Source organism: Myotis daubentonii, chromosome 2, assembly GCF_963259705.1.
Source record: "Myotis daubentonii chromosome 2, mMyoDau2.1, whole genome shotgun sequence".
Lineage (NCBI taxonomy): Eukaryota > Metazoa > Chordata > Mammalia > Chiroptera > Vespertilionidae > Myotis > Myotis daubentonii.
The window spans coordinates 71,708,596-71,727,400 of record NC_081841.1 but is presented as its reverse complement, the minus strand read 5'-3'; positions in this window follow the sequence as shown (position 1 = coordinate 71,727,400).

The following is an 18,805-nucleotide window of genomic DNA, read 5'->3' as shown; positions in this document are numbered from 1 at the left end:
ACTTGGACTGCTTTTTTTTTTTCTTTTCACACTGGTTTGTGTGTAGAGGCACACCTAAGTGCCCTTGTATACTCAGCCCCTTCAAGTGCAATTAGTGCTCTGTCTCAGAGGCAAGTTGGCTCAGGAGAAAGAACTAAGTCCCATCTGCCCTCACTCCCCTACATTATCCTAACTAGTTACTTAGATCCCGTTTCTTGGTCTGTTGATGTAGAAACTGTATGATAGGAGTTAGATGAGGTATCCTCAGAAAACTCTTCCAGTCCTCAAACTTTTTGAAAGAAATTCCAAGGCTTATACACTAGTCTCATTATGCTCTCAAGGGAATTTTAATTAATCTTCTTCATTGAGAAGCAAACAAAGTAATTAAAAACTAAGTTTTATGTGTGAAGAGAATTTATAAAAATATGCTGTACTGGAAAAAGCACATGGGTGGAACCAACCCCTGCAACTGTGGCGGTGAGGATAGGACTGATATCTTTTGGGAGAGGATATGTTCCTGAAGACCTCACACCATTGGAGACCAATGCTGATGAGAATGGCTGAATGAATGGCGGAGTCTCTGTTTACCAGCGAAGGTGGTGCCGCCATGTGGCAATAATAAAACAGCAGTTTGAAATTTAAGATTGTGATCATTTGATGTAATTTTATTTGAACTACCTTCAGTGAATGAGCTGGCTTCCGAATCTTTCCTCTTTGGTTGCTCACACTTGCACTGCTTTTTTTCTTTGAGGGAACTCATATTATTGCAGACTTATGTTTGTATAATGCATAATTTCAAAATATCATACCATTTGACCACAAAATCTGTCAACATTGTTGATGAGCTTTAGATGAGAAATACCCTTCTAGATAGAACATTCCTCAAGACCTTAATGATGGAAAGAGGAAAGAGAACTGTTTAAAATTAGCCATTATTAAGACAGTGCAACTTCATGATGTCTGTGGTTTGCCAACTACAATTAACACCTTGATTTAAGTATTGTCTGACTTTTGTGTATTTAAAAAGATGAATCTGAATGGAATTATATCTAAATTTGATCATATTTTTTCTCACATAAAAATAGGTGAACAGTAAAATAGGTGAACCTATTAAAAACTACATATTACTAATCCTAGGAAAGTCTCATTAATCTTACACCAAAACAGAACCAGTCTTACAGCATAAAAGGAGTATTTTATGGCACATATAAGGAGAAGGATAACCAAATATCCACAGTGTCACTCCCAATTCTACCATTGGTTATATCCAGAGCGGAGAGAATTAGGATCTCAAGAAAACTGTATTATTGTTTGGGGTCCTAACACTAGACTAGAATTCTTCAGTGTTCACTGTGGGCACTTTGGTTTCTGATCTCAGTAAGAAAGTTCCATAAAACGGCAAAGAATGTATCATAGAAATGTTTTCAATTTATGTATGAAACTTGCAAACGTGATATACGCGAAATTCTACAAGCAGAAAAGAAATTGGGTAAGTTTCCAGAGGTGTTTCTGTTGAACTAGTCCACTTGAACAGCATTCAAGAAATACTACTAACTATACCAATATTGTTTTTACCATGAATTTAAATTGTTCAAATCTATGTTTCTAAATAAATATGGCAAAAATAATTAATAATAATAATGGCAAAGATTTTTCAAGGGGTTACCTTGCATCAGGTATTTGTCTAGGCTGTGTAAGTTATATTGGTTTAATCATGAAAATAACCTCATGAGGTCAGTGCTGTTATGTCATTTGACAAATGTGGAAACTGAGGCTCAGAAAAATTAAATGATTTGGCCAGTCATTTAATTTTTAGGTAGCAGAACTGGAATTCCAACCTAGAATTACTTCATTACCTGTACATTTAATCATTATTCCATATTACTTCCTGAAAGGTAAGCTAGATGTCAACTCTCTGTTGCATAATTGATATTTGCTGCATAATTTATGAAGTCAGTGCTAGGCAGAGTGCTAGAGCTATAGCATTGAACCCAACAGCTGTGGTCTCCACCCTCATTGTGCCTGGCACATGATGAGTGTGATGTGGGTATTTGTTAAATGAAATGAATAGAGAAAATATAATGTGATCCTAAGCAGAAAAAAATAGTTATAATTTTATAAAGCACTGACAGAAATTAAAAAAGAAAGTGCTATACATCCTGGATTGAGAACTAAGTAGTTGAAAGAGTTTACTATAGCTTATATTCATTTGGTGGAACAAACAGTTTATATGCCTTAGAAATCTTACCTCTTGAATGCATTAAAAAATATATCCTTGACCCAGGCTTACTTGACAACTCAAATTTACATGAAATGAAAGTGGTGACACCTCTTTCAAACCATGAAAAGTATCCACTACAAAGACACACACTCACATGTATATAAATGTATAGTCATGTAAAGATATAAAATTATTCACTCTTCTTCCATTTAATAATAAAACACATTGTTTATCTTATAAAACCTACAGAGAGACAGATATATAAATATCACTAAATATTTATCACTATTTAAATGAGGTAATTACAATATTTTCTTAAATTTGAGTAGCAAATGATCATTGTAAATGGGTTGATGAAGATATTAGGAGAGATATGGTAAAGTTTTTCTCTTTTAGATATTAAAATATCAATAATCTTGAGGTTATATACCTGAATGTGATTATTTGAGAGCTGATTTTGATCTAGAGTGGGATTTTTGTATTTTACATATTATACAGGTTTTCTGAGTCAGTATTCTAGTCAAAAATACAATCATTTCAGAATGAGAAACAACACATTTTGTTAGAAAATATTTTGCAAGCTATATATATATAGTACACAATAATAGTAAAACTAAAAATTGCATTGGTTTTCAACTCATTGAATTCCTACTTCTAAACTAAGAAAATAGATGAATTATAATATTTCCTTTAAAGTTATAGGACTGTTTATGCATAACATATCTCTTAATTGTAAACTGAAGAATAGACTCTTAGTTGTCTATACCTTCTTGCTCATAATCAGAAATGTCTGCTAGAGAAGACCTAGTTCCTTCTACCACTGGGAGCTATTACTAAGGATCATTTGTGACTCTTTACTTTCAGGATTTTATGCCAATGCTATGCCAAAATCATACCATTTCTTCTTTCTCTGTGTGTGATTTTCTGAGAACATTTCCCCATTCACATCCAGGAAGTACTCTCCGAGTATCCTGAAAAGTAGGTGAAATAGGTATTTGGAAATATGTATAGAAATTATTGGAATTCAAACAGTCTTTGGCTAAAACGCCTTTTTATTGGTGGTTTAAAAGTTATTTATTTGTCGTTATAAATATTAAAAGTTTATATGTATCATTATACTACAAATATGATGTTAAATGGGTTTTTTTACACACTTATATTAAAAGCATTAAGTTCTTGGCACTCTAAAAAACATAAAAAAGAAATGGCCATAATGTATAACATATAATGATTAGGAATCTGTGTCTGGAAAGAAAAATTTTCCCACAAAAGAACTATTACACAGAAATATTCAAACTACTAACTTTTGAAAATAACCAGCTATTTGATTGAATGAAACTTTTTTTACATTAAAAAAAGCAAGGAACCTGCATATAAATGTCTTGAGTTATTAGCATGTTAAGATTTGGATGGCCATGTCATGAAATAGGGTTACTTCTCACAATAGAATTTATTTGGTATAAAAGTTGCCTGTGATCTTCGCTTTTGTCACTTTTCTCTTTAGTGCCACCTTGTGGGTTAGCCAGTAACAATAAATATACTATAAGGTTTTGAGGTTTGGGCTTTATTTTTTGTTTTCTTTTCTCTGCTGCATTAAAACTAGTCTTAGAAAATAGTCTGGTAAAACTCATATGTGAAGCAATTTCTTTGTTTTCTCAGGGAAGCAACCACTTCACTAAAAGATATTTGCCATAATTCTGCAATTGGACATTCCGGACACCAGAACAGTTTCTCAGAGATTGGAAATATTGGAGTCTACACAAAAATCGATGTTCATTTACAGGGTAATCACCAAACTTGTCTTGGATAACATAAGTGACAAGCTCTGACTTATTATTTTTCCATAAGAAAAATGTTTTCTTAAGTCAGTATCATTTCGACAACAGTGTCCCATGAGAATTGATTGTAGGTGATTTGAAACGCTGCTTAATCCTATTTTAGAAAACACTTTTGTATCTGATTTAGTCTTATGTGCAGCTTCCTTCTCACATCAGATTGAATTTACATTGAGTTACCTTAGTTTATTTTAATTATGCTGCAGTTATAAAGGAATGAGGAAAACTCAGTACAGTATGTTGAAACATCTCTTATTGAAGACACATGGGAAATGTGTATACATTCCCTAATATTCTCCATATATTAGAGATGCTATAACAATCTTTTAAATAGCCAAACAACAAAAAAAAAAGAATAGTTTCTCCTCTTAGAAACACCTAAGTATGTTCGAATTTATTGCTAAGCATTTTTGTGGTATAATGGAGAAGTAAATCTTGAAATGCCTTTATGGAGTTATTTCAGAGCAAGTGAAAATCACGTATAATCTGGTCTTTTTAAGAGTGTATGTAAATGTCCATACCTGAACTCCTTCTGCCCTTTTAGGAGTTGGAGGTTGTACCATGTGTTATGCAAAAAGTAATTTTCCCTGGATGTGCAATAAGGCCTCAGATTTAACCTGTAACCTGAATGCCATCAGCTATCAGCTATCTATGCTGGAAGCACACAAACAACAAAAAGCATTCTGAGTATTCTTTTAGGCTTGCAAAAATCTTACTGTAGAACCAAAGCAGCCAAATACTAACAGCAAGGCTGTAAAAACCTTAGAATTTAACTCTCTAATCATTTTTAATGTGCGCAAGTCTTATGCTTTTTCTCCGAAAATAGTATATTGTGCTTTCCAATTCAAAAAATGAGTTTTAGCTGTTAATTTTGAACCCTTTGAGATTTTAATTTGTCCATGACATTCTGACACATACATGTTTTCCTATGGATTTGGTACCAGAGCAAATTAAAAAGTGCCTTAGGAAGTCCTCCACTTAACCTTTGCCTGGTTAACCTTTGCATCCTTGTTGTTAGAATTTAACCACTCGCTCTTCCCTCCAAAAAAAAAATTAGGGAAAGGACTTTCTTATCTGGGATTGTGAAACATTATGACGACTTTTCTGATCATGCTTCAACTTCAGCTTTACTAATAAAGGTGTGTTTTCCTTCGGTTTAAGCTGCATAGAGCTTAATAAATAAGCTGCTGTGTATTGCCATCCAAAAGATTTCTGGGACATGCTGTGCTGTTGTTGGCAGTGTAGGGGTTTTACTGTATTAGAGTAAGTGGTACCTTCCCCCACCACACAGCTTAACTCCTGGTATTTTTCTTCTCATTTTGATTATATTCATGTTAAATATATGGGGTTTCTAAAGTTTGAAAGCAGCAAAATACATTTTATATCTACTCTGTTACAAATTAAGCAGATCCTAATTAAGTGGGTCACATTATATACCAACAACCTTTCACTTTAATGTCAAAAGGCTTTTATGATCTCTGTTCAGTGCCTATTAAAGTGAGACTGAGCAAAATATTTTCTTGATATTTCTGAGAATTTCAGTTTTAGTTTCAAAGGATCATTTATTCCTTTAATCTTCCAATATGGAAAAGTAATGAGTATTGACTCGTTCTTTAGAGGCGCTAACATTCAACTAGGTAAACTTAGTAAGTGATAGCAATTAATGTTCTCTTTTGTCTTCTAGACAGAAAATCAAAGCTATTTAAAGTAAGGATGTGTTTAAAATCAATGTATGTCCACAAGTTAACATTAATGTTTACAGATACTTTCTGTGACCATTATGTCTTATTTGGGTATGTTTGTGTCTTTATTTTCTATACTTATATATAAAGATATAGAGATAGATATTAATAGATGAGAGAGGTGTATACAGGGTGGGGCAAAAGTAAGGTTATATTTGTGAGTACCCAAAACACAGAGTTTATTCTAGCATTATTATTTATTAATTATTGTATTATTTTCCGTACACACACTTTATGTTTCTGTATGTCTGAATAAAAGTGTTTTATTTATCGCTAGGCTAACCTGCAGGGTCATAAAGTACGCACTTAGTTCTCTGTGCCATTCCTCCATATTCAGTGCTTGCCACAATAGTCTAATTAAATTGCCGATGTGATAATCATTCCAATATATCATTCTAAAACCATGATCATAGAATGATTTCTTTGTTTCTATGAGACTTACCTGTAGTAATTCTCTGTTTAATGTTCAGAGTTCTATAGAGGTTTTCCTTTAAATGTTCAGAGCAGGAGCTATACCTTCTAGGATGTGCAAATAATCAAGTCTTAGCCACATTATCCTATCTAATAAAGAGGGAATATGCTAACTGACCTTCATGCCATCACAAAGATGACGGTGCCCACAGCCAATAAGGAGGGAATATGCTAATTGACTGCACCGCCCCCAAACATGGCAGTACCTACAGCCACAAGATGGTAGCACCCAGTCCCCTCAGCCCCCAGATGGCCCGGCCTCTCCACATGCCTGCCTCTGGAGCCCCCCAGTCAACCTCAGCCCCCCAACTGCCCAGGGCTGGCCCAAGGCATAAGCAAGCCTCGCATGGCAGCTGCCTAGGGCTGGTTACCGAGGCTCAGGTAACCAGGGCCTGCCAAGGCTTGTGCTGCCGGCGGTGGCAGCAGCAGAGGTGTGATGGGGGCAATGCCTTTCCCTGATTGCCAAGTCACCTCCTGCCCCTGAGGGCTCCCAGACTGTGAGAGGGGGCAGGCTGGGCTGAGGGACCCCCCCACCTCCAGTGCATGAATTTTCATGCACTGGGCCTCTAGTAAAATATAATCCACATTATGAATGAACAGAATGAGCCCTCAGATCTGATTGCCTAAGGCTCAAAATACTAATACTCCTGACACACCTTGCACGTATTAGCTACCTGGAACTGCATTAAATTAAGAGAATCCATTGTGATCTTGACCTCGGCCTCACTTCCCCAGCCTTCCTGCTCCTGCCCGCCTGCAAGGGGAGCTTCTGCTCTGCAGACTGAGGGCTGCCTCTGAGCTTCACCTCCTGCTGTTTCCGCAAAGCCAACAGGATGGAGCCCAAGGAATTTTATCTTCTAGCGTTCCTTTGTGAACTGACTTAATTAAATTTTTCCCAAAGTGCAGTATTCTCCAGTTCTTTCTCAGGAGGACAAATTGACGAGACACAGAAACAGGTCTAAATGAAGTGAATTTTTTTTTAATGAATTCAAATAACATCATGAAAAAGCACTTTGAATTTTTCAATTCCCAGGCAATTGGTTCTACAAAGAAAACCTTTCTAAATGATCCACATGCTTTCATTTATTAGTCTAGAGTTCTTGCTCAAGGAATTATTTGCAATGGTAATACATAGAACATCATGGTGATTTACTTGCTTTTCTAATATCTTTGCCCACAGACTCTTTAGAACTGAAAAGTGAAGTGACTATCAGAGAAAGCTCAGTAATAAAAAATAAAGTATCTAAAAGCAAAGGGGAAAGAGCTGAGTCCCATTTTTAAAAACCAAATTTTGCAACAAGGAAATGTCACAGACATCTTGCTTATCTGTTAATAACCACTTAAGAAAAATCTGTAATTTCTTCCCAATCATCAAATTAGGTTTCTGCCAATCTCATAATCTCCTGGAGGGAAGTGTCTTATGAAATTAGCAATCTCCTGGAGAGAAGTGTCTTTGAGAAGTCCAGACAACTTTAAACAAAACTGAATAGCCTTCATTTACCCCATAGCCATTCAGGAAATAATATAGATGATGAAACAGTAAACAAAACAGTAAGTGAACAGTGCTTTAACTAAAAGATAATTTTTCACATGCTTTAAAATTTAGTCCAGTACCATCAAGATTAAGAAAAATACAGCCACTAGACACTGAGGTTTTTGCCTCAAAAATCATTATCTACTTCCTTGGTACTTATATAACAACCCAAGAATAGGAAAAAATATCCTAGGTAGGTCTAAAATTCTTTTTAAGTTGTGCCTTTCAAATATATAAAATATTGTGTGATGATGATGATGGTGATAAAAACAAAGCAACTAAGCAGCACTATTTGTGGCATTATGAAAATCATTGCCAATATCTTCATTCCCCTTGAAATCTCTAAAGTCAGGAGTATTGCAGCCTGGACTGCATACCATATTTATCAGTCATTTCCCATCATGCAGTGTTCACGCATAGCTGGTATGAGGCCATTGTTTGATTTCATACAGTAGTCCTCTCAATAAGCCATACCTCTGTGCTGATGAGGATCCTGAATCTCTTTTCTCCTGGTCCAGGATCTGCCCCACCAAAGGACTATAGCTGTCCTTAGATATTCTGGCACCACAAGGAGGGGCCTGCAATGTGCTCCCCAACTTACATCAATCTCTTTTTGTCACGGCCACTAATGTAAGGAATGTATCTCAAGGCTTCTTTTCTAAAACGTGTCCCAAGATTATTCATCCTTGTTATTTATTTACTAGGGGCCCAGTGCACAAACTTCATGCACATTGAAAGGGCATTAAGTAGATCCACTGCAGGACTGCTCAAGCCTTGCCGCGGCAGCTAGGGCATGGCCCCCTTTCTGTGTCTGCTCCAGGCAGGCCCCCCCATCTGTGTCCCTGCCCAAGTCCCCGCTCCTGTCCCTGCCCACCAGCTCCTGTGCACGCACAGCCTGTTGACCGGTCGTGATTGGGACACTGTTAGAACCAATTAGCATATTACCTCATATATATATATATATATATATATATATATATATATATATATTCATTCATTTATTGAGCAAATATTTATTAAGAAACAACTGTGTGCAAGATACTATTTACTATTCTTGGTATAGTGAACAAATGGGTTAAATTCCCACCCTCATGGAGCTTCCATTCTAGTGGGGATACAGGCAATAAAAACTTTTAAGTAAAATGGGGCTAAAAGAAGGGATATAGAGTGTAACTGACAAATTACAATCTGTTGTGAGTCCTAAAGTAATTCTTCTGGTGAATTTGATGAGAATTCACTGAAAGATTTTTAAAAAGAGAGAGAACAGTTCTGAGGTTATTAAAATAATCTATGTCAGAGATGATTGTGTCTTGAACCAGGTAGGTAGCAGCAGAGCCAGTGAGAAGTGACTTGGTTTTACTAAAGAACTGTATCTGGTGGGTGTGTGTGTGTGAGACCTCATGGTTGATACCAGGATTTTCATCTGAGCAACTACAAGAATGGAGTTGACATTTTAGAAGGCAAAGACTTACGGGAGAAGATGAAGGTTTTGTGTCTATACTGCTGATAGTTGAGGACATGTGGTCGAAGATTGAATTTTATTTGGCCATGTGGAGGCCATTAGGGACCCTCACATGAACAGGCTTCAGTAGACAGTTGGAGACAAAGCATAATTGGAGAAGTTTCAAGAGTGAATAGGTGATAAGTGGAGAATACAGGCAAATATTCTCTACTTCATGGATAAGTTGGCGGTTAAGTAGGTACATGTGGTAGTGGGTGCTTGTGAACACTCTCTCCCAATTGTGTCTATTTTCTCAGCTGGGTAGGTAAGAAGGTGTTAAAGGTTTGAGGAGAAGGGAAAATATATTCTATAGTAGTCTAAGAAGATGAGTAAATAGAAAATGAAAATGTTAGGTTTTTTGATTATTGCCCCTAGGTGTTTACACTTTATTAGTGGACACAAATTTAAGGTTTTCTGGAGCTGCTCTATGCCATGTGGGTGCAGGCCTGGAGTAGTTGGATTTTGATTTAATAGAATTAAGAGCCAGCCAACTGCATCAGAGAGAAAGCTGGGCAAGGGAGATAAATGTTACTGGCAAGGGAGCAATTGTAAAAATGAGCCATGAATCAAAACTAAGTAAGGAGGGGGAAAAAAAAAACTGAGTAAGGAGGAAAATGAGGGTTAAAGGCAGTGAAAATGGGGTACAATGATTAGATTATAGGTCCCTGTAAAGTTGATGAAATATTACTACTTGCTAGTTTTTTAAATGAAGATACTAAATTTAAGGCACAGAAACCTCAGTTAATAGTGACTCTTGAATCTCTTTGCTCCAGAACTCAAATATACACGTATCCTTTTCTATACTGTCATTTGTTATACCTAATGCCACTGACACCCACTAAACTTTTATGTGTAGTAAGGAATTTCTGTTCTATTATGAATCCATTTTTTAAACTTTATTTTCTTCCTATACTCTTGTTAATTTTTCCCAGTCATGACTACACCTGCTTTCCACTAAGATTCCATTTTCATAGCAAATTTCATCATTATAAGCCCTCAAGTTACAGGATGAGGGGGAAAAATAGGCAGGCAAAATATAATGATTGCATGAATTGATGCAGAAGAAAACACTTGACAAAATCCAATACTCATTTATAATTTTAAAACTCTCAGCAAGTTAGGAATAACCAAAAGCAACCTCATCTTAATAAAGAGCATATAAAAAACACCCATAACTATTATTCTTTTTTAAATAATTTTAAAAATCACACATTTGTGATTCTTTAATTGTCCAAATATTCAAATATTTTAATGTTTAAATATTCAAGTATTTAATATTCAAATAAGGGAACATTGTTACCAACCTCACAGAAATAAAGAGAATTAACAAATATAACAAATTTATACCTGTAGAATAAATAAATTGGATTAAATGGGCAAATTCCTAAAAAAAAGACACAAATTACTGACTCAAGAAGATATAGAAAATATAAGTAGGTTTTTAACAAATAAAGAGAATTTAAGACTTAAAAACTTTTATGAAGAAAATCCTAAGAACAGATGGTCTCCCAAGAATTCTACAAAAATAAAACTTTGCACCTAAAAAGTGGTTTCAACAAAGTCACAGGCTAAAAGATCAACACAAAAATCAATGTTATTTCTATATGGTAACAATGAACATGTGAAAACCAAAATTAAAAAACATTTATAATCACTCCAGAGAAAATGAAACGTTTGGGTATAAGCCTTACAATACATGCACACTATCTGTAGGCTGAAAATTTCAAATGCTGATAAAAGAAGTCAAAACAACCAAAATAATCAGAGAGAATTATCATGTTAATAGATTGGAAGGTTCAACATAGTAAAGATCAGTTCTCCCCAAATTGATCTATAGGCTTAATTTTATTAAGGAAATGTGAATTAAACCACAATTAGCTATCACTACATACCTATCAGAATGGCTAAAATAAAATAAAAAAATAGTGACAACGCCAAATGCTGTTAAGGGTGTAGGGAAATTGGATCATATATATATATATATATATATATATATATATATATATATATATATATATACACACACATTGCTGGTGGGAATTTAAAATTGTGCTACACTGGAAACCAGTTTGGCAATTTAAAACATTTAACGTGCATTTACTATACAACACAAAGTCCACTTCAGCATTTATCCAGAAAAATGGAAATTTGTTTATATAAAAACCTGTACATGAGTGTTCGTAACTGTGTTACTTATAGTTACCAAAAATTGGAAGCAGTCCAAATGTCCTACAATGGGTGAATGGATAAACTGTGGTACATCCATACCACGAAATATAACTCAGCAATAAAATGAACAAACTATTGATATACACAACAATGTGGATGAATCTCAGGGAATTATGCTGAGTGAAAAAAATTAACCTCAAGATGTTGTATACTATATAATTCCATTTCTGCAATAGCCATAAAATGATAAAATTACACAAATGAATAATTTATTAATGGTTTCCAGGAGTTATGCACAGCAGTAAGGATGAATGGGAGGGAAGTGGATATGGTTATATAAGGGATCTTTATGGTGATGGGACTGTTTTGTATTCTGACTAGTGGTAGTGACATAAATCTACACATGTAACAAAATTGCACAGAATTAAATACACATACGTGCACCGTCTCAAATGAGTGTGTTAAACTTGTGAAATTTGAATAAGGTCGATGGATTATATTTGATGTCAATTTTCCAGTCTGATATTATAGTATACTACTAGAGGCCCAGTACACGAAATTCTGCACTGGCGGGTAGGGGGAAGGGGGTTCCTCAGCCTGGCCTGCACCCTCTCACAGTCCGGGAGCCCTCGGGGGATGTCCGACTGCCGCAGAGGCAGGAGAGGCTCCCGCAACCACCACGGCACTCGCCAGCCGTGAGCCCAGCTTCTGGCTGAGCGGCCCTCTCCCTGTGGGAGCGCACTGACCACCAGGGGGCAGCTTCTGTGTTGAGCATCTGCCACCTGGTGGTCAGTGTGTGTCATAGTTCCGCAGTTTGGTTGATTTGCATATTAGCCTTTTATTATATAGGACTAGTGGCCCAGTGCACAAATTCATGCACCTTGAAAGGAACTGTAGGCTGCAAGGCTGCAGTACGCACATGGGTGGGTCTCGGCCCACCCTCCGCACCTGGCCCCTCCTGCCACAGCCCCCAGTCCCTTGTCTACCAGCAGCCCCGCTTCTGCCACCACCGCTCCCACATGCTGACAGCGCCGGCCCCACTCGCATCTGCTGACAGCGCAGAGCGATTGGGGCCAGCACCAACAGTGGGTGCAAGCGGGACCGGTGCTGGCAGCAGGTGTGAACGCCAGTGGGACCATGGCGTACAGAAGCAAACAATTTTCAGTAACCACTAGAGGCTCACCCAACACAATGACAGCGACCGGTGCCCCACCTTGGTCTGGCACCCTCACTCATCTGCTCCACCATCCCGCCATGGCCGATGCCTGCCATGTTCCTCACGCTGCCGCCTGCTGCTGATGCCCACTAAGTTTCATGCACGCCCTCTGGTGGTCAGCACATGTCATAGCAACCAGTTGTTCAGTTGTTCTGCCATTCAGTCTCTTTGCATATTAGGGTTTTATATGTACACTAGAGGCCCAGTGCATGAGATTATGCATTTGGTGGGGTCCCTCAGCCCAGCCTGCGCCCTCTCACAGTCTGGGACCCCTTGGGGGATGTCCACCTGCCAGCTTAGGCCCGATCCCCCTGCTAAGCTGGCAGTCAGACATCCCTCTCACCATCCGGGACCCCTCAGTCTTTATCACCCACCTGCAGAGAAGCAGGCGAGGCTCCCGCCACTGCCGCTGTGCTTACCAGTCAGAAGCTGGGCTCGCTGCTCCTTAGCACTGCCTCGGAGGTGGAAGAGGCTCCCGCCACCACCACTGAGCTAGCCAGCGGTGAGCCTGGCATCTGGCTGAGCAGTGCTCCCCCTGTGGGAGCACACTGACCTCCAGGGGCAGCTCCTGCATTGAGCATCTGCCCCCTGGTGGTCAGTGCATTATAGTGACCGGTAGTTCCGCCATTTGGTTGATTTGCACATTAGGCCTTTATTATATAGGATAGATAGTTATCCAAGATGTTAACACTGGGGGAAACTGTGTGATGGATATAGAGAATCTTTCTTTCTTTTTTTAAATAATTCTTTATTGTTGAAAGTATTACATATGTCCTCTTTTTCCCCCCATTGACCCCCTCCAGGCCGCCCACTCCCCCACCCCAGGCCCTCACTGCCCCGTTGTCTGTAGCCATGGGACCTGCATATATGTATACAAGGTTCTTGGTTGATTACTTCCCACCCACCCACCCTCCCCCACTTTCTTTCTTTATTGTTTCTGTATAATTGCATGTGAGCCTCAATATTAAAAGTTAAATAAATAAATTACAATAACAGAGGAGGGGGTAGAGAAGGCTTTCCTGTGGAGAGCAGATAATTTGAGCAACATTGTTTATGCTTTAGAAAGGAGACATACACAATAAGAATGAAACAATTCTACATCTGTAACTTTTGTTAAAAGTGACACACCATTTTGGGCAAGTGAAAGAAATAAAACAGCAGCATACATTTTCAGCTTTAACATTAATCTTTTAGACTATCCCTGGCCTTTTCTCTGGCCAAAATGAAAGAAATCTTCAAATCCACTGTGAAGCCTTTCTTAGGCTGAGAAAAGTCTCTGATACCTTTTCAAAGCAGCTTAGTCCCAGGCATCTTTGAGTATCCTCTAAGAGTCTGCAATTTATTAGGAAATGTTTTTTAAATTTCCTTCTGACTATACCCAATGAATTCCCATTTTAGCCAGTTTCTCGCTGCTCACTGACCTTTAGCATAACAGAGAGAGGTCTTTCAGCACCTGACCATCTGTAAAACCAAATTTAGATGAGACAAAGAATCCTCAAAGCTGGATTATCTGACCCCCACACTAGTTTAATTTCCTAGCATCTTCAGCTGCCTTCCAAAGAATTTAGCCAGGCCTGACGTTTCTACATTCCAAACTGCCAACCTCTAATGATCTCTCCCATCTCTAAACTGCTTTAACACATTACCTATACTAATGTGTTCATTTTAAACTGAGGCATATTTATATGCCAATGAAAAGCATTGATTTCAAGTATAAGCTTGATGCATGTTGAAAATGAGTTCACCCCTGTGGAAGCATCATAATCAAATTATGGGACATTTTCATCACCCCAAGAAGTGCTTTGGCCTCTTGTACCAGCTCTCGGCGCCCATTATTTGCTTTCCATCACTATAGATTAGTTTTGTCTGTTCTAGGATTTTACCTAAATAGGAGCATAAGGTGTGCCTGGCTTCTTTAACTCGGCATAACACAGGGTATCCCCCCAAAATGTACATGCATACTTTGAATAATTATAGAGACAGTGTTCATTAAAATACATTTCATTTTCAAATCTGAGCTATCAGCTGTATACATTTTGGGGGACACCCTGTATTTTCTTAATGCACATATCTTTATTTTAACATTTAAAAGAATCACATACTCATTCTGACAGCTTTACCAGGCATGGCCACCCAGGAGGTGACACGCACACTCAGTACTGAGGAGGTTATTGAGCCGCTCCCGAACTGATGGGCCACTCTGCCCACAATGGGACCCTGAGTTCACCTTCCACAAGGACTCCTTACTCCAAACAAGCTGCAGGGCAGCTCAGCATGCTATTTTTTATATTTGTCTGCGTAGTGTGTGTACTAGTAGTTGTTTATTTTTATTCTGTTACATACAAAGTGAGCCAAAAGTAGGTTTATCGTTGTTTGTATGGAAAATTATATAATAATTAATAAATAATAATACAAGAATAAACTGTGTTTTACATACAACTATAAGTCTACTTTTGCCCCACTCTGTATATATAATTTATCTACTCACCTGTGAAAGGACATTGGATTATTTTTAGTTCAGTCTATTACAAATAAACTTGCTGTGAATATACATGTACAAGTCTGTGTATGTGATCGTATGCTTTTATTATTCTTCGGCAAGTACCTAAGCTCTTATAATCAAACTAGGGGCCCAATGCACGAATTGTGCACCTTGAAAGGAGCTGTGGGCTGCAAGGCTGCGGTGGACACAGGGGTGGGTCTCGGCCCATCCTCCATGCCCCTGCCCGGCCCCTCCCACCACGGTCCCTGATCCCCTGTCTGCGGGAGCCCTGCTCCCGCTGCCATCACTCCCACGCGCTGACAGTGCCAGCCCCGCTTTCACCCACTGATGGCATGGAGCAATTGGGGCCAGCACCAGCAACAGGTGCGAGCGGGGCTGATGCTGTCAGTGGGTGTGAGTGGCGGCTGCTACCCCAATCGCCCCTCAAGAGCAGGGGCAGGTGAGGAAGCTCTCAGGGGCAGTCAGGGCCGGCAGCCGCCACTCGCACCCACTGATGGCACCAAACGATCGGGAGTGATGCAGGGCGCCAACAGCTGATGCGAGTCGTGGCTTCAGTGTCAGCAGCGGGTACTAGCGGGGCCAGCGCCAGCAGCAGGCACAAGTACTGGGCGGGACCACGGCACACTGGAGCAAAGAATTTTCAGTAACCACCAGAGGCTCACCCCAATGACAATGACCGGCGCCCCGCCTTGGTCTGGTGCCCCCGCTCACCTGCTCCACCATCCCACCATGGCTGACGCCTGCTATGTTCCGTGTACACCCCCTGGTGGTTAGTGCATGTCATAGCTACCGGTTGTTCAGTTGTTCGGTTGTTCTGCCGTTCAGCCTATTTGCATATTAGCTTTTTATTATATAGGATGATAGGTATTTACATATATAAGAACTTAATTGACTGTTCAACCCTTGGACCATTCAACTGGTAGCTATGACGCACACTGATCACAAAGAGGCAGACACTCAATGCACAGGCATAGAAACATGGAACATACTGATGAATCTCAAAGGGAAGGCGGGAGGGGGGAGAGCAGGAAGAGATTAACCAAAGATCTTATATGCATACTAGGGGCCCCTCTGCCTGGCCTATGGGGATCAGGCCAAAACAAGCAGTCCAGCATCCCCCGAGGGGTCCCGGATTGTGAGAGGCTGCAGGCCAGGCCAAGGGACCCCACTGGTGCACGAATCTACGCACCAGGCTTCTAGTACTTTATAAGGCACTGCTAGACTATTTTATATTGCCACCAAATGACATTGAGAGTTCCAGTTTTCCTACACTCTTGATAACATTGCTTAGTCTTTTTAAATGTTAGCCATTCTAGTGGGTGTGTGGTGGAATGTCATGTGGTTGTAAGTTGCATTTCCCTAATGACAAAAAATGTTGAAAATGTTTTATGTCCTTATTAACCTTCATATATCTTCTTTTCTGAAGTGTCTGCTCAAACCAAAAAACAAAGAATTGCCATTAATGTAATAAATCAGAATATATATATATATATATATATATATATATATATATATATATTCCAAATATATAAATTGCCTAGTTTCTTAGCAAAGTATCTATATTTCACATGTACCAAGGCAAAAGCATTAACTATAAGAATTTCCACCTTAATCATGCTCTTATCAAAAACTTCATCCCTGGTTCTCTTTTTACTCTTGAAATGCCCACAGCTCAATAGATCTTACATGGAGACGTGACCAAAGGAGATCCCAATTATAATTTCACCCCCGCTTATACTTAAGGGTTGGGAAAACTACATGAGTAGTAAATTCTAAATCTGTTTTTGCTCTCCATTTTCTTTCCTCATAGTCTAATGTATCTTTAGTGATTTATCCTCCGAAATGGATTGGCCTCAGGAGACATTAGAGAGGGTTTTGTAATGACTTAGGAAAAGTGCCTTATAATCTTGATACATATTTTATGTAATAATGAGAAAACATATGAATAGGCATTTTACTCTGACTTAAAAATTTAATTCATATATATGTATGCGGGGACACACAAATAAGCATGAATGAATGGATAGATGATGATAGATAGATAGATAGATAGATAGATAGATAGATAGATAGATATAGATATAGATATGGATGATATATAGATGGATACCAATGGTCTATACATAATGAAAATGAGGTTCCAAAACACTATTCTAACATCTGTAATTCTGAGAAAGAGGTTGTTCAAATTGTTCTGGCCCATTCTTTATACAAAATATGACCTAATATTGTCATATAATTTGAATATCTTTTGAATGTTTTTGTGCTTGTAGGTTTTTAAATACAATCCCAAAATATGTATGTACCCCATGCTATGTTCTACTGCAGTGATCTTGAACTCTGGCTGCATATTAAAATAACCTCTAGGAAGCTTTAATAAAATACCAATGGTCAGGCCTACTCCAAACTAAATCAAATCAAAATCTCTGGGTCTGAGACTCAGAGCACCCAGATGATTTTCACATGCAGTCAGACGGAGAGCCATTGTTCTAGAGCAGGTTCTCAAAGTGTGATCCATGGACCTCTGGGGGTCCCCGAGACTCTTTCAGGGGGTCTACTTGGTCAAATGTCAAAACTTTCCCCAAATTCCTAAGTAACTACTGAATAGAAGTTTAACATGCAATATATACATTTTTGTAAAATTGCATTGAATTGAATGAATCATGATTTTGATTTTCATTCAGCTTAACACAATGTTTCTACACCAGGATATTCTTTGTTAGAAAGTAAAAAAACTGACAATAAAGTGACAGATGTTCCTATACTTTCAATTTTCCTCGAAGGTTTGTAATAAGAAAACAAATCATTATTTTCAAGTTCACTCTTCTCTGCTTCTTGAAGCAATTTTGTGAAAAAGTTTCAAAAGCACCCCTTTAACATAAAGAAGGAAATAACTTTTCTAACACTTAATAACAAAGTGTTGGAAGCTAACTAAAAGCAGGAGGAATAGAAATGGAAGTCGAGGTGATTTCGCCTTTGGCCCTTCAGGGAGTGTCCTTGCTTGTGTTCTTGCCAGAAGCAATATCCAGCTATTTATGGTAAGCAAGTCAGCAGCTTGAGGTGAAAGCAAGCAGGCTTGAGGAAGACCTCTCTATACACTATATTTAAAAAGATGAAGACAAAAATAGAAAGAGGAAATGATCCAAAAAAGAAAACTGGAAAATATGTTTTTTGGAGTCAGAGGGGACTCAAAAGCCATATCCAAATCGTACTGAGCTGATAAACATGGCCTGAGGGGAAAGAGCAGTAACTTAGCATTACTGGAATTCAAATTAAGTGTGTGCCACTTCTCAGTGTAATAATGCACCAGAAGTCGGAGAAATGCAAATTAAAACATTCACAAGAAATCATTCTTGGCCTATTTGACTGGCAAAACATCATGAAATTTGATTATATGCATTTTTTCAAAGGTATAAGGAAATACATATTTCTTCAAATGTTATTTGAATATAAAATGGCATAGCTTTTGGAGGATAATACCCATTATAAGTTAACATGTACAGTCTTGACCAAGTAATTTCACTTATCAGAATCTAGCCTTGAGAAATAATCAAACATGAGCACAGACATATTCACAAAAATGTTCTTTGCAACATTGTGGCTAAGAGACTAAACCTTGAAAATCTCTTGTATG